The following is a 13,615-nucleotide window of genomic DNA, read 5'->3' on the forward strand; positions in this document are numbered from 1 at the left end:
GAACTGTTATATTTTAGTCATCAAAAGCTTGGTATCAGACAAATGAAACTGTTTTGTGAGATTATCATCATTAATATTGGATAAATTGCTATAAAACTAGATGTTAACCACTAAGCCAAGCATGGGAATGAGGGATGGGGAGGGAATGGGGTTGGGAACGGGTAGGGGCTAACTGGGCGATGTGTGCATGTATGTCTACAAAAGTATTTTCTTTATACCATTATGATGTATGAATACATTGCACCAATAAAAAAATAATAAAGTAAAAAAAAGACACTGCTTTCTAAGTAGTTGAACTTTATTTCTTTCAGCTACTGAGAAGTGCTGTGTCCCTCAGTCACCATTTTGGGAAAAAAAAACCGCCTTTTGATTTTTGAGTTAAGTCCTCTGACGTTGAGATGTTATTGAAACATGACTTTTTTTCTGTCATTTTGTTTCTGTTTACTTTTGGGTGGTTTTGTCTTTCTTCTTTACTTAAATGGCCAACTCATTAACTTCCTCTCTTTTCTGGTTCTGAAATCTGCTTCTTTCTTCTTTATGGTTTATTTCTTTAAAAATTTTCTCTAGTGTTAGCTTTGAATTCATGAATTTTTTAAGATTCTGTTTATCTTGCAACACCTTTGTTTCTCCATTGATTTTGAATAGTAGGTTTGCTGGATAACATAGTTTTGTTTGGACATTATTTTTTTTCAGGGTCTGAGTGACGTTGTACCAGTCTCTCCTAGCATTTATGACATGGCTTGTATAGTCTGAGGTGATTCTTACTGTTTTGCCTCTATATTTCACCTCTCCTTTTGTTCTCACTGCTTTTGTGATTCCTTCTTTTTCCTCTATGTTGTTCATTTTGGGTATTATGTGGCATGTAGAGGTCCTTCTTTGTTACTGTCTTAATGGTTTTCTGTATGTCTCCTGGACATGAAGATCTAAGTCTCTTTCCATGTTTGGAAAATTCTCTGAAATTATTTCTTTGAAGAGATTATGGATGCCCTTGGCCTGTACCTCTATTCCTTCTTCAATGCCTATTATCTGTAAGTTAGGATGCTTTATATTATCCCATATTTGCTGGATGTTTAGGTTTTGTTGCTGTAAAGATTTCTGTATATCACTGACTGTGTTTTCAGTTTGGGATGTACTGTCTTCTAACACTGATATTCTGTTTTCCATTTCATCTAATCTTCCAGAATTTCTTTCTATTGCTATCTTCATTTCACTTACTGACTCTTTCATTTCATTTAAAACCTCTTTCTGATTCTTTCTTAGTGTTTCTAACTCATATTTCATCTCCTTTAGACTTGTTTTAAATCCTTTCATCATATCATAATCAAGATTCGGATTTCCCCTTTCTGCATTTCTTGTAGGTCAGTATTCGTGATTTCTGTCATTTCTCCACTATTCCTGGTTCTCATATTTTCAAAGTTCACATGCCTGTTCTTCTGATGTCTTCCCTTTGATTATGTGTATTATGTATAGTCCAGTCTTAGTCTTTGGGATTTAGAAGAATCAACAGGTCAGCAGTACTTTTCTGAGTGATGATGATTAGGTGATTGTGGAATAGCTAGGGTAATGGGTCCAGGAATCAGGTAAGGTAAAGAATATAATTAGGTTGTGGAGGAATTTTAGTATAATGGGGATGTATCAGGTTGAGGTAGGGAGAAGATTAGCTAGTAGGACTCTTGTATTTATTAGGATATTTAAGTATGGAGAGGTGAGAAACTGTGTGTTAAAGAAAGAGATACAGTTAGGGGACAAGCGGAAAGATTTGAAGGAAGCTAGTTGATAGTCTGAATTGTAGAGTTTTGTAGAGGGTGTGGGGGGAAGGAGCACACACAGATGCATAAACTAACAAAATAAGGTAGAAAGACTATTATACATCAAATATAAAGAGCAGCATCGACAAACAAAAATGGTCCACCAGAAGAGAACAAGAAGTATTAAGAGAATAAACAGGATAAACATAAGGCAAAATAAAACAACCTAACAACCATGTGATATGAAGTGAAAAATCCAAACCAGAAACCCAAATAAAAGTAAAAAAGAAGAATGAAGAAAATAAAGGAATAACCCCCCCCAAAAAAAACCTGAAAAACTGAAAAAAAGACTCAGAAGCCAAAAAAAAAGAAAAGTAAAAGAATAAAACAAAAATTTCCAAAAAAAGAAGAAAATTAAAAAAAAATAAAGAGAAAGAAACAGTCCTACTATTTTACTAGCTTATGGTGTGGCCCTGCGCAAGTGTCATGCCTTAAGCGCCCTTGTTGTGTCAATGGGTTTGAAGGTGTTCCCCTGTGCAGACACTGGCACCCTGAGTTGTCACAGTGTCTAGTGACACTCACTGTGTGCCCACTGGCTCCCGTGGCTCATTGGAGCACACGCTGTTACATGGCAGCCCAGTCAGGGGCTCTGAAGGGCTGGCAGTTCTTTCATATCTGATTTTCAGGGGTATGGCATGTCCCTGAGAGGGACTCTGCAGGTCTCCCAGTGTCTCTGTGGGTGTCTCTTCTGATGCGCCAATAGCGCCACTCAGGGGTTCAGGTAATCTCGAAGCTTGGAATGTTAGAGCTCTATGATCACTTTCAGACTCTTATACAGTCCAGGGCTGGCAGCTTTGCTGTTCCCCAAAATCCTCTTTGGGCCGGCGGTTTGATATGGCACCTTTTATGGGTGTTGCAGTAACTCTTGCAGATCAAAATTACTGGATTCTTCTACAGTAGTCCCAGAGTCTGTTTTGGGACGTAAGTTGGGCTGCACCATGCACTCTCATGGCTGGGCATCAGATCGTCCAGATGGGACTGTGAGGGTTCAGGCTTGGTCTAGTTCTGTGCTGGGGCCAGAGGATGCAGCAGCTGATAAGACACTTGGGCCAGAGCTGGAACGGGGCTGTGTTTGGGCCAGAGGTAGCAGCAGCTGATAAGGCGCATGGGTCCAGGCTGGACTGGGGCTGTGCTGGGGCTGGAGCCAGCAGCGGCCCAGGGGGCGCTGGGCAGAGCGGAGCCCAAGCCTCCTCAGGACCCGGGGCGGCTTACTGGCAGCAGGTGGTCTGGTGCAGCAAGCAGTCACCTTGCTGGCACCCTGGGTCCCTGAAATACTTTTTCTCTTGGGTTTTGCTGCCACGTTGGTGTAAATCAGGTCTAGTGATTGAAATTTGGGGCAACAGCCCGCACTGGTGCTGGCAGCCCCGCTGTCGCTGTAGCAAATCTGATACTCAACCTTTTTTTTATTCCCACAGTTCAGGGTTCCTGTATTTCTTCTGCTGAGGTTCCTGGATCTGTTTTGGTTTCTGAGATATATTTGTTTGGTTTGTTAAGACACTGCTTTCTTGGTAGTTGAACTTTACTTATTTCAACTACTGAGAAATGCTGTGTCCCACAGTCACCATTTTGAATCCCTCCCGATAATTTAGTTTTGTAATACACTCAGGTTGATTTTTTTAAATTTATTTTTAAAATTTATTTATTATTATTATTTTTAATGATACATAACTTTGGCACCAGACCTACAGCCGCCGGTAAGCCGCCTTGGGGCCCCGAGGCTCGGGCTCTGTTCCTTCCAGAGCCCCCTGGGCTGCTACCATCTCTGGCCCCAGCCCAGCCCAAGCCTAGCCCCAGCCCAGCCAGGGCCCAGCACCAGCCAGCAGCTTCTCAGAGGCTGCAGCACCAGGCTCTAGCACAACCCCCGCCCAGCACCAGCCGAGCTCTAGCCCAAACCGCAGCCCCGGACCTGACTTACACCAATGTGGCAACAAAATCCGAAAGCTCCTTTGGAGACCCAGGAAGCACGGAGAGTGCACTGGACCTACAGCCGCCACACCTTCCAAGACCCAGAAAGCACTGAGACCTAGGAGTCACCTCTGTGCTGGACCTATAGCCTCCGGAGAACCAGATACGGAAGAACTACCAGCCCATCAGAGCTTCTGATTGGGCTGCCAGCTACTCCACCATCATCCAATCCATATCACTTCAATGGGAAGACAACAGAACAGGCCTGAGAACAGTGAAAATATGAGAACCAGGAATAGTGGAGAAACGACCTTCATGAATACTGACCTTCTAGAAATGCAAAAAGGGGAGTTCAGAATCTTGATCTACAATATGATGAAGGGATTTAAAACAAGTCTAGCAGAAATGAAAGATGAGATAGAAACACTAAAAAAGAATCAGAAAGAGGTCTGTAATGAAATGAAGAGTCAATAAGTGAAATGAAGACAGCAATAGAAAGAAATTCTGGAAGATTAGATGAAGTGGAAAACAGAATATCAATGTTAGAAGACAGTACATCCAAAACCGAAAACACAGTGAGCGATATACAGAAATCCTTACAGCAATAAAACCTAAACATCCAGCAAATATGGAATAATATGAAGCATCCTAATTTACCGATAATAGGCATTGAAGAAGGGATAGAGGTACAGACCAAGGGGATCCATAATCTCTTCAAAGAAACAATCTCAGAGAATTATCCTAACATGGAAAGAGACTTGGATCTTCATGGCCAAGGAGGCATACAGAAGTCCATTAAGACAGGACCAAAGAAGGACCACGCCACACCACATAATAACCAAAATGACCAACATAGAGGCCAAGGAAGGAATCTTAAAAGCAGTGAGAACAAAAGGATGGGTGACATATAGGGGCAAAACAATAAGAATCACCCCAGACTATACAACCCAGGTCATGAATGCTAGAAGAGAGTGGTACGAGGTGATTCAGATCCTGGAAGAAAATAATGTCCAACCAAAGCTTATTTATCCAGCAAAACTACTATTCAAAATCAATGGGGAAACAAAACTGTTTCAGGATAAACAAAATCTTAAAAAATTCATGAATTCAAAGCCTACACTAGAGAAAATTCTTAAAGAAATAAACCATAAAGAAGAAAAAAAAGCAGACTCCAGAACCAGTTAAGAGAGGGAGTCAATAAGTGGGCCATTTAAGTAAAGAAGAAAGACCAATCCATCCAATAGTAGACAGAACATAAAATAACAGAAAACAAAAATCATATTTCAATAATATCTCTTAATGACAAAGGGCTTAACTCATCAATCAAAAGACATAGATTGCCAATGTGGATCAAGAAATATAATCCAAATATATGTTGTCCGCAAGAAACTCACCTTACAGCCAAAGAAATTCACAGACTGAAAGTGAAAGGATGGAAAAAGATAAATCATGCTACTGGAGACCAAAAAGAGCAGGGGTAGCAACCCTGATATCCAATAAAACAGACTGTAAACTAAAACACATCAGAAGAGACAAATCAGGGCACCTCCTTTTACTAAAAGGAACAATACACCAAGAAGATATAATGATAGTAAATATTTATGCCCCAAACGTGGGTGCAACCACATTTGTAAAACGAACCCTTCTGGACATCAGATCCCAAATAGACCCAAATACAATAATTCTGGGAGACTTTAAATGCCTCTCACACCACTAGATCAATCTTCAAGGCAAAAGATGAGTAAAGACTCTTTAGAAATAAAGAAAACCATAACCCAAATGGACCTAATAGACATTTACAGAATATTTCAACCAGGAATTACAGAATACACATTTTTCTCAGCAGCCCATGGAACCTTCTCCAAAATAGACCACATACTGGCACAAAAAGAAAGTGCCAGCAAATTCAAAAGATGTAATATAATGCCTTGCATCTTATCAGAACATAATGGAATAAAAGTAGAAATCAACAACAGGAAACTCAAAAGAAATTATTCAAATACATGGAGATTGAATGATACACTATTGAATGATGAATGGGTAAGAGCAGATATTAGGGAAAAATAAAAAAAATTATGGAAACAAATGAAAACAGAGACACAACCTACCAAAATCTATGGGACACTATGAAGGCAGTATTAAGAGGAAAGTTTACTGCATTGAGTGCCCACATAAGAAGGACAGAGAACTGCCAAGTAAAGAACGTAATGACACAACTCAAGGACCTAGAGGACTGCAACAGTCTATTCCAAAAGCCAGCAGAAGGCAAGAAATTATTAAAATTAGAACAGAAATAAATAAAATAGAGAATAAAAAATGATTCAAAGAATCAATAAAACAAAAAGTTGGTTCTTTGAGAAGATCAATAGAATTGATAACCCCCTGGCCAACCTAATCAAAAGAAAAAGAGAATCAACTCAAATTATCAAAATTAGAAATGAAAAAGGAGATATCACCACAGATAGTGAAGAAATTTAAAAGATTATCAGAAACTACTTTAAAATTTTATACTCCATTAGACTTGAAAACATGGAATAAATTGATAGATTTCTAAGCACAGTTAACCTACCTACACTCAGCTAAGAGGATATAACAAGCCTGAACCAACCAATAGCACCCAAAGAAATAGAAACAGCAATAAAAATTCTTCCACCAAAGGAAAGCCCAGGCCCAGATGGGTTTCCAGCTGAATTCTACAAAACCTTCAGTGAACAACTAATATCAATACTTCATAACTTGTTACGGAAATTGAAAGAGATGGAAACTCTCAAATTCCTTCTATGAGGCCAGTATCACATTAATCCCAAACCAAATAAAGATACTTCAAGAAAGGAAAATTACAGACCAATATCCTTAATGAACATAGATGCAAAAATTCTAAACAAAATACTAGCTATACGCATTCAGAACTATATCAAGAGACTAATACATCATGACCAAGTTGGTTTCATCCCAGATAAACAAGGCTGGTTCAACATACACAAATCAATACATGTTATCCACCACTTAAATAGAACCAAGAACAAAAACCACATCATCATAGCAATAGATGCTGAAAAGGCATTTGACAAAATCCAACACCCATTTATGTTAAAAACACTGCAGAAATTGAGATAGAAGGAAGATACTTCAACATCATTAAGGCAATATACTGTAAACCCAAAGCCAACATTATATTGAATGGGGAAAAACTGCAAGAATTTCCTCTAAATCAGGAACAAGACAAGGATGCCCACTATCACCACTCCTTTTCAATATAGTCCTTGAGACTCTTGCTGCAGCAATCAAACAAGAGAAGGAAATCAAAGGAATTCACATAGAAACAGTGGAATTTAAATTATCCTTATTCACAGATGACATGATCCTTTATCTGGAAGACCCAAAGAACTCAACCAAAAGACTTCTGGAGTTGATTTACAAATTGAACAAAGTCGCCGGATACAAAATCAACCTAAAGAAACCAATAGCTTTTCTTTACACCAACAATGAATCCACAATGAAAGAAACAAAGAAAACAATTCCATTTACTATAACCTCAAAACCAATAAAATATGTAGGAATAAATCTAACCCCAGATGTAAAAGACCTCTACAAAAAAAACTATAAAACATTAAAGAAAGAAATTGAAGAAGACCTTGGAATTTGGAAAGATCTCCTGTGCTCATGGATAGGCAGAATAAATATCATCATAATGGCCATTCTACCAAAACTGATCTATAGATTCAGTGCAATACCCATTAAAATACCAGAGACATTCTTCAGAGACCTAGAAAATTCAATCATGAACTTCATATGGAGAAGGAAAAGACCTAGAATAGCCAAAGCAATTATCAGCAATAAGAAACATGCAGGAGGCATCACAATCCCAGACTTCAAATTATACTATAGAGCAATAGTAGTAAAAACAGCAAGGTACTGGCACAATAACAGATATACTGACCAGTGGATTAGAATAGAAGATAAAGAAACAAAACCACATACCTTTAGTCAATTGAATTTTGACAAAGGGGCCAAAAACATACACTGGAGAAAAGACAGCCTTTTCAACAAATGGTGCTGGGAAAACTGGCTATCCATTTGTAAAAAGATTAATCTAAACCCCTATATCGCACCAAGCACAGGAATCAACTCAAGATGGATCAAGGACTTAGAAATTAGACCTGAGGCTGTGAAGTTAGTAGAGGAAAGCATAGGTTCCACACTACAAAATATTGGTGCAGACAGTAACTTTCTCAACAAAACCTCCAAAGCTCAGGAAATTAAAGCAAGAATTAACATGTGGGATAACATCAAACTTGAAAGTTTCTTCTCATCAAAGGAAACCATCAACAACTTAAAGATGAAGCCTACAGAATGGGAAAAGATCTTTAACAGTCACCACTCTGATAGAGGACTAATATCCAGAATATACAAAAAGCTCAAATGACTCTACACTAGCAAAGCAAACAACCCAATCAAGAAATGGGCAAATGAACTAAATAGACACTTCACAAAAGACGAGATACAAAGGGCCAATAGATACATGAAAAATGTTCTACATCATTGGCCATCAGGGAAATGCAAATCAAAACTACACTGAGATTCCATCTAACCCCAGTCAGAGTGGCAAGCATAAAGAAATCAAATAACAACAAATGCTGGCAAGGATGTGGGGAAAGAGGAACTCTTTTACACTGTTGGTGGAGTGCAAACTAGTTCAGCCACTATGGAGATCTGTGTGGAGATTCCTAAGAAAGCTAGGAATAGATCCACCATATGATCCAGCTCTACCACTCCTGGGTATTTTTTCAAAGGGGTTGAAAACAGAGAACTATAGCAACATATGCATACCTATGTTCATAGCAGCACAATTTGTAGTAGCCAAAATATGGATCCAATCCAGGTCCCCATCAACAGATGAATGGATTGCAAAACTCTGGGAAATACACACAATGGAATTCTACTTAGCCATAAAGAAGAACAAAATCATACCTTTTGCAAGAAGATGGAAAGTCCTGTAGAGCATTATTTTAAGCGAGACCAGCCAAGCACAGAAGGAGAAGGTACATATGTTTCCGCTAATATGCCCAAACTAGGGAATCCAGAGGATACCAGCGGTACTCCAGATAATGGAGGAGAAATACCAGCAGAGCTTGAATGGAAAGATAGAGGAGGAGGAAGGCTGAACTTGATTAATGAGGGTCCACATATGAATATATGTAAAATTATGAATATGGCATTCTTACCCGAGACAATCCTTGTTTTTGTTTTATTTTTGGGAGGGGGGAGGGAAAATAGGGGCGGGAGGGGGGAGAGGGCATCAAGTATAGTTTTAATGTATATCATTTATGTTCAATAAAAAATTTAAAAAATGATACATAACTTTGGAATACAATACTTGAGAGGATATACAAGCATATATCATCCAATAAGCCCTCATTTAATCCCCATTTCATTCCCTCCCTTTCCCTCGATCCCATGCTTATTTGGTGATTATCTGTGTTTTTTATGTTTTTTGGTGTTACTGGGTTTCCTGGAAGCCCTTCTACCTCCAGGCTACACTCACAGACCTATTTTTACATTTTTATTTGGTAACAGGGTCTCCTAAGCCAATTATCTTTTATATAATTGTTTACACACCTCATGTGTTTTAAAGATATTCCATCCTCCCCCATTCCCTCCCCTCTGATTGGTTACCTTAATTGCTTTTCAGTAGGGCCCTTTCTACTAGTTAACCTCTTCCTGTACCCCCTTTCATCCTAGTTTTTGCTATTTAGAGGAAGCATCTGGATTTTATTTTCTGTGATATTTCTCTGTGTATGCCACATTGCAAGTTCCAATCCCACTCTTGACGGCCCCAGTAGTGGCCTGGCCACCTGGAGGACTCTGATCCCGACCTCGATGGCTCCAGTACTGGCCTTGCCTCATGGGAGGCCCTGATCCTGGCCTCACTGGCCCCCGCACCAAATTAACCCCTCGGATGGCTCCTCTCCTGACCTCGCTGACCCTGGCACCATCCTCACTCCTCCGCTGGCTCTGATCCAAGCACCCTCTTCAGACCCAGCAGGTTGTCCCACATTCCCGAGGTGCATGGTGGTAGTATTCTGCCTCTGAGGTAATTCCTTCAAAAGTTCCAGGTGTATTATGTCCAATCTCTGCCTCCCCCGAGTACTTGTCACTGCCAATGCGACTGCCTCCACCATTTCAAATCTTTCCCAAGCTCTTTTTCCATATCACATAATGTCCAGTGTTCCTAAGCATGCATGACAGTAGCATTCGACCTTTGGGGAAATTTCTTCAGAGGATCAGGGTAGGTTAGATCAGATGTCTGCCTCTCCCAAATGCAAGTCTCCACTGTCATTTCGGCCACTGCTGCCACCACCACTTTCTTCCTAGCTCTCCGCTAGACTCTCTCCTTATAGGTGATGTCCAGGATTCTTAACGATGTAAACAAGCCTCAGTCCTCCTTCGCGGGGAATTTTTCCAAAAGTTCCAGTTTAGATGGATATGTTTTGTCTGCATCTCCAATATTCTAGCTGCTGCCGCAGCCATCTTAACCCCTCTCAAATATTTTTCTTTTTTCGTTTCCCTTTTTTTTTTTTTTTTGTTTTTGTTTGGGGAGGATGTGGGATCAGGCACTCGGTAGCAATGAAAATTTTTTCTCTTTCCCAGTGAGAGGGGGGTCACCTAAGTGTGCTCCGCCCATACCCACCCACCCGCCCAGAGTCTGTGCTTTGTGGCCTGGACCTGGACCTCCAGGCACTTCTGAGTGTGGGGGGGCGTCGCCTAAGGGTACCCCGCCTGCACCCACACCCGCCCACCCTCCCGGGGTCAGGGCCATGCGGCCTGGATATCCGGGGCTTTCCGGGTCTGGGGGCACTCAGGTTGATTTAAAATGTAGTTCTTCAAAGGCTTGAAAATATTAAAATTCAATAGATAATTGTTATCAAAGTGAGAATGTATGTACTGACATGCTGTAACACTTTTTGGTATTTAAAGTAGATTATTACTACAATTGCATTGAACATATATCTTTGTATAGACAAAATATTTGTACATTTTGGCAAACTCAGCATCTATTTCAATTTGACACAGCCAAACTCTTTGTGTACTTCTGAATTGTGTGTACCTCAAATCAGCCAAAATTTTTAACCTCTCTAGCTCTCTTCTTAAATTAGTAAAAACAATATTTTACAGAGACACAGTATTCCACTTATGTTTTGCATTTCTATTGCTACTACAAATTAAAGATTTGTATTTTATTCATCTTTTATTGGTGCATTGTAATCATACATCTTAAATGGAGTACATTAAGATGCATGGCAAAGGCATACATGCATACATCACACATTTAGCCCTTTCCCCTTTACTATCTTATTTTACCCCCTATCCTGGCCTTCCCAGCTTAGTGATTGACTCTGGTATATTTGGGAATGTACATCATGTGCATTAGGGAGTTTGCTACTCCAAAAACTAAATACTTTATCTATTTTTAACTTTTTATTGGTGAATTGTAGTCCCACTTCTTAATGGAGTACAAAATGGTGGAGGCATACATGTACACATCACTCAATTAGCCCTTACTCAATTCCTGCCCCATTCTCTCCCCCTTCCACCTTTTCCTATTTGTCTTAGTGATTGATTCTGATTTGTTTGTTAATGTACATAATGAACATTAGAGAATTTCCCTCTTCTACCTTCCATCTTCTCAGGTCACCTTATTTGCTCATCTATATATAGTATCTCCTTCTTCATCTAGAGTTCCCCTATGACCATTTTACTTCCTAGATTTTTTTTGTGTGTGTCTGAGTAATCTCACTTAGAATAATGTTCTCCAGTTCCTTTCATTTTCTTGTAAATGATTTAATTGGGTTTTTCTTTATGTTTGAGTAAATTTCATTGTGTACATGTCACATAGATTGGTTACCCATTTATCTGTTGATGGACATTTTGGATGGTTCCATAGTTTGGCAATTGTGAATTGTGCAGCTATAAACATAGATACACATGCATTAGTTTGGTATTTTAGTTTCCATTTATTTGGGTAAATACCAAGAAGTGGTATTGCTGAATCATATGGAAAATTTGTTCCCATTCTTCTGATGATTCTCCATACAGTTTTCCAAAGTGGTTGCACTAATTTTCAGTCCCACCAACAATGTAGTAGAGTTTCCACTTCTCCACATTCTGGCCATCATTTGTTGTTTGTGTTTTGAATGATTGCCATTCTAGTTGGATTTAGGTGAAATCTCAGGGTAGCTTTGATTTGCATCTCTCTGATTGCTAAAGATGTTCAACATTTTTTTTTCATGCATTTATTGGACATTTGAATTCCTTCTTTATTATTTTTATTTTTTATTTTAATTTTTATTGGTGCACTGTATTCATACATCATAGTGGGATACAAACTTTTGTAGACATACATGCACACATCGCCCAGTCAGCCCCCACCCGATCCCCACCCCATTCTCTCCCCATCTCTCCTTCCCATGCTTGGCTTAGTGGTTGACATCTAGTATTATAGCAATTTATCCAAAATTAAAAATGATAATCTCACATAACAGTTTCATTTGTCTGATACCAAGCTTTTGATGAATTAAAGATAACATTTCAATATTTCTTTTTGCTTTCTTTCTTACCAGAGGATATTCTTTTTCTATTTTTTTTAGGTGAAACTATCATATATTTATATATTTATTTTTCAGGAAAAAAAAATCTATCGTAATATGGTATATGGACTCTAGTTACCCACAACGATCTTGAAAAAGAACAAAGCTAGAAGATATATATTTTCTGATTTCAAACCATATAAAGCTACAATAATTGAAACAGTGTAGTACTGTTCTAAAGGCAGATATATAAACCACTGGAGTTAAATAAAAGCTTAGAGATAAATTCTTCCATACATTGTCAAATTATTTTTGAAAAGGTTTCCACATTTGGTGGAGGAAATAATAATCGTTTAACTAAATATTGTTGAAAACTAATACTTACATGAAAAGAATAAAATTGGACCCTTACCTAATCCCATATACAAATATTAACTCAAAATAGATAAAAGACCTAAATATAAATCTTAAGACTTTAAACTTTTAGAAGAAAATCTGGGTCATCAAATCTCACAACATTGAAATTGACAGTGATTTCCTGGATATGATTTCAATGGCACAGGCAACAGAATAGTATACAAACTCCCTAAAAAAAATTTTTGTATATCCAAAGACAATGTAAACAGAGTTAAAAGTTACTAATAGAATGGGATAAAATATTTCCAAATGCTATATCTGAAAGTATATTAATATTCCAACTAGAAATCCTAAAAATTAGCAACAATAAAAGCAAACAATACAATTTAGAGATAGGTAAAAGACAAACATAAATAATGAATCTCTGGTTCTTGTGTGTGTTACCTATTTCTTCTTTGTAGTTCATCTCTTTGAGTATTTTCTCTAGCACTGGTTTTGAAGACATAAATTCCTTCAGTTTCTGTTTGTCATGGAAGCTTCTTATTTCTCCATCTAATTTGATAGAAAGTTTTGCTGGGTAGGAAATTTTTGGCTGGAAGTTGTTTTCTTTCAGAGTTTGGAATATGTTACTCCAAACCCTTCTGGCTCTCATGACTTGGTTTGGGAAGTCTGGAGTGATTCTAATTGGTTTGCCTCTGAATGCCACTTGGTCCTTCGTTTTTGTTGCCTTTAAGAATCTCTGCTTGGCTTCCACATTGGTTATTTTGACAATTATGTGGCATGGGGATCCTCTTCTCTGATCCTGTCTAAAGGGAGTTCTATTAGTTTCCTGGACTTGTGTATCAACCTCTTGCTCTATGTTTGGAAAATTTTCTTGCATTACTTCCTTGAAGAGATTGTTGAACCCTTTGGTTTCACTTTCTTTTACCTCCTCTATTCCAGTTATTCTTAGGTTAG

The sequence above is a fragment of the Muscardinus avellanarius genome (genome assembly GCF_963383645.1).
Source record: "Muscardinus avellanarius genome assembly, chromosome: X".
Lineage (NCBI taxonomy): Eukaryota > Metazoa > Chordata > Mammalia > Rodentia > Gliridae > Muscardinus > Muscardinus avellanarius.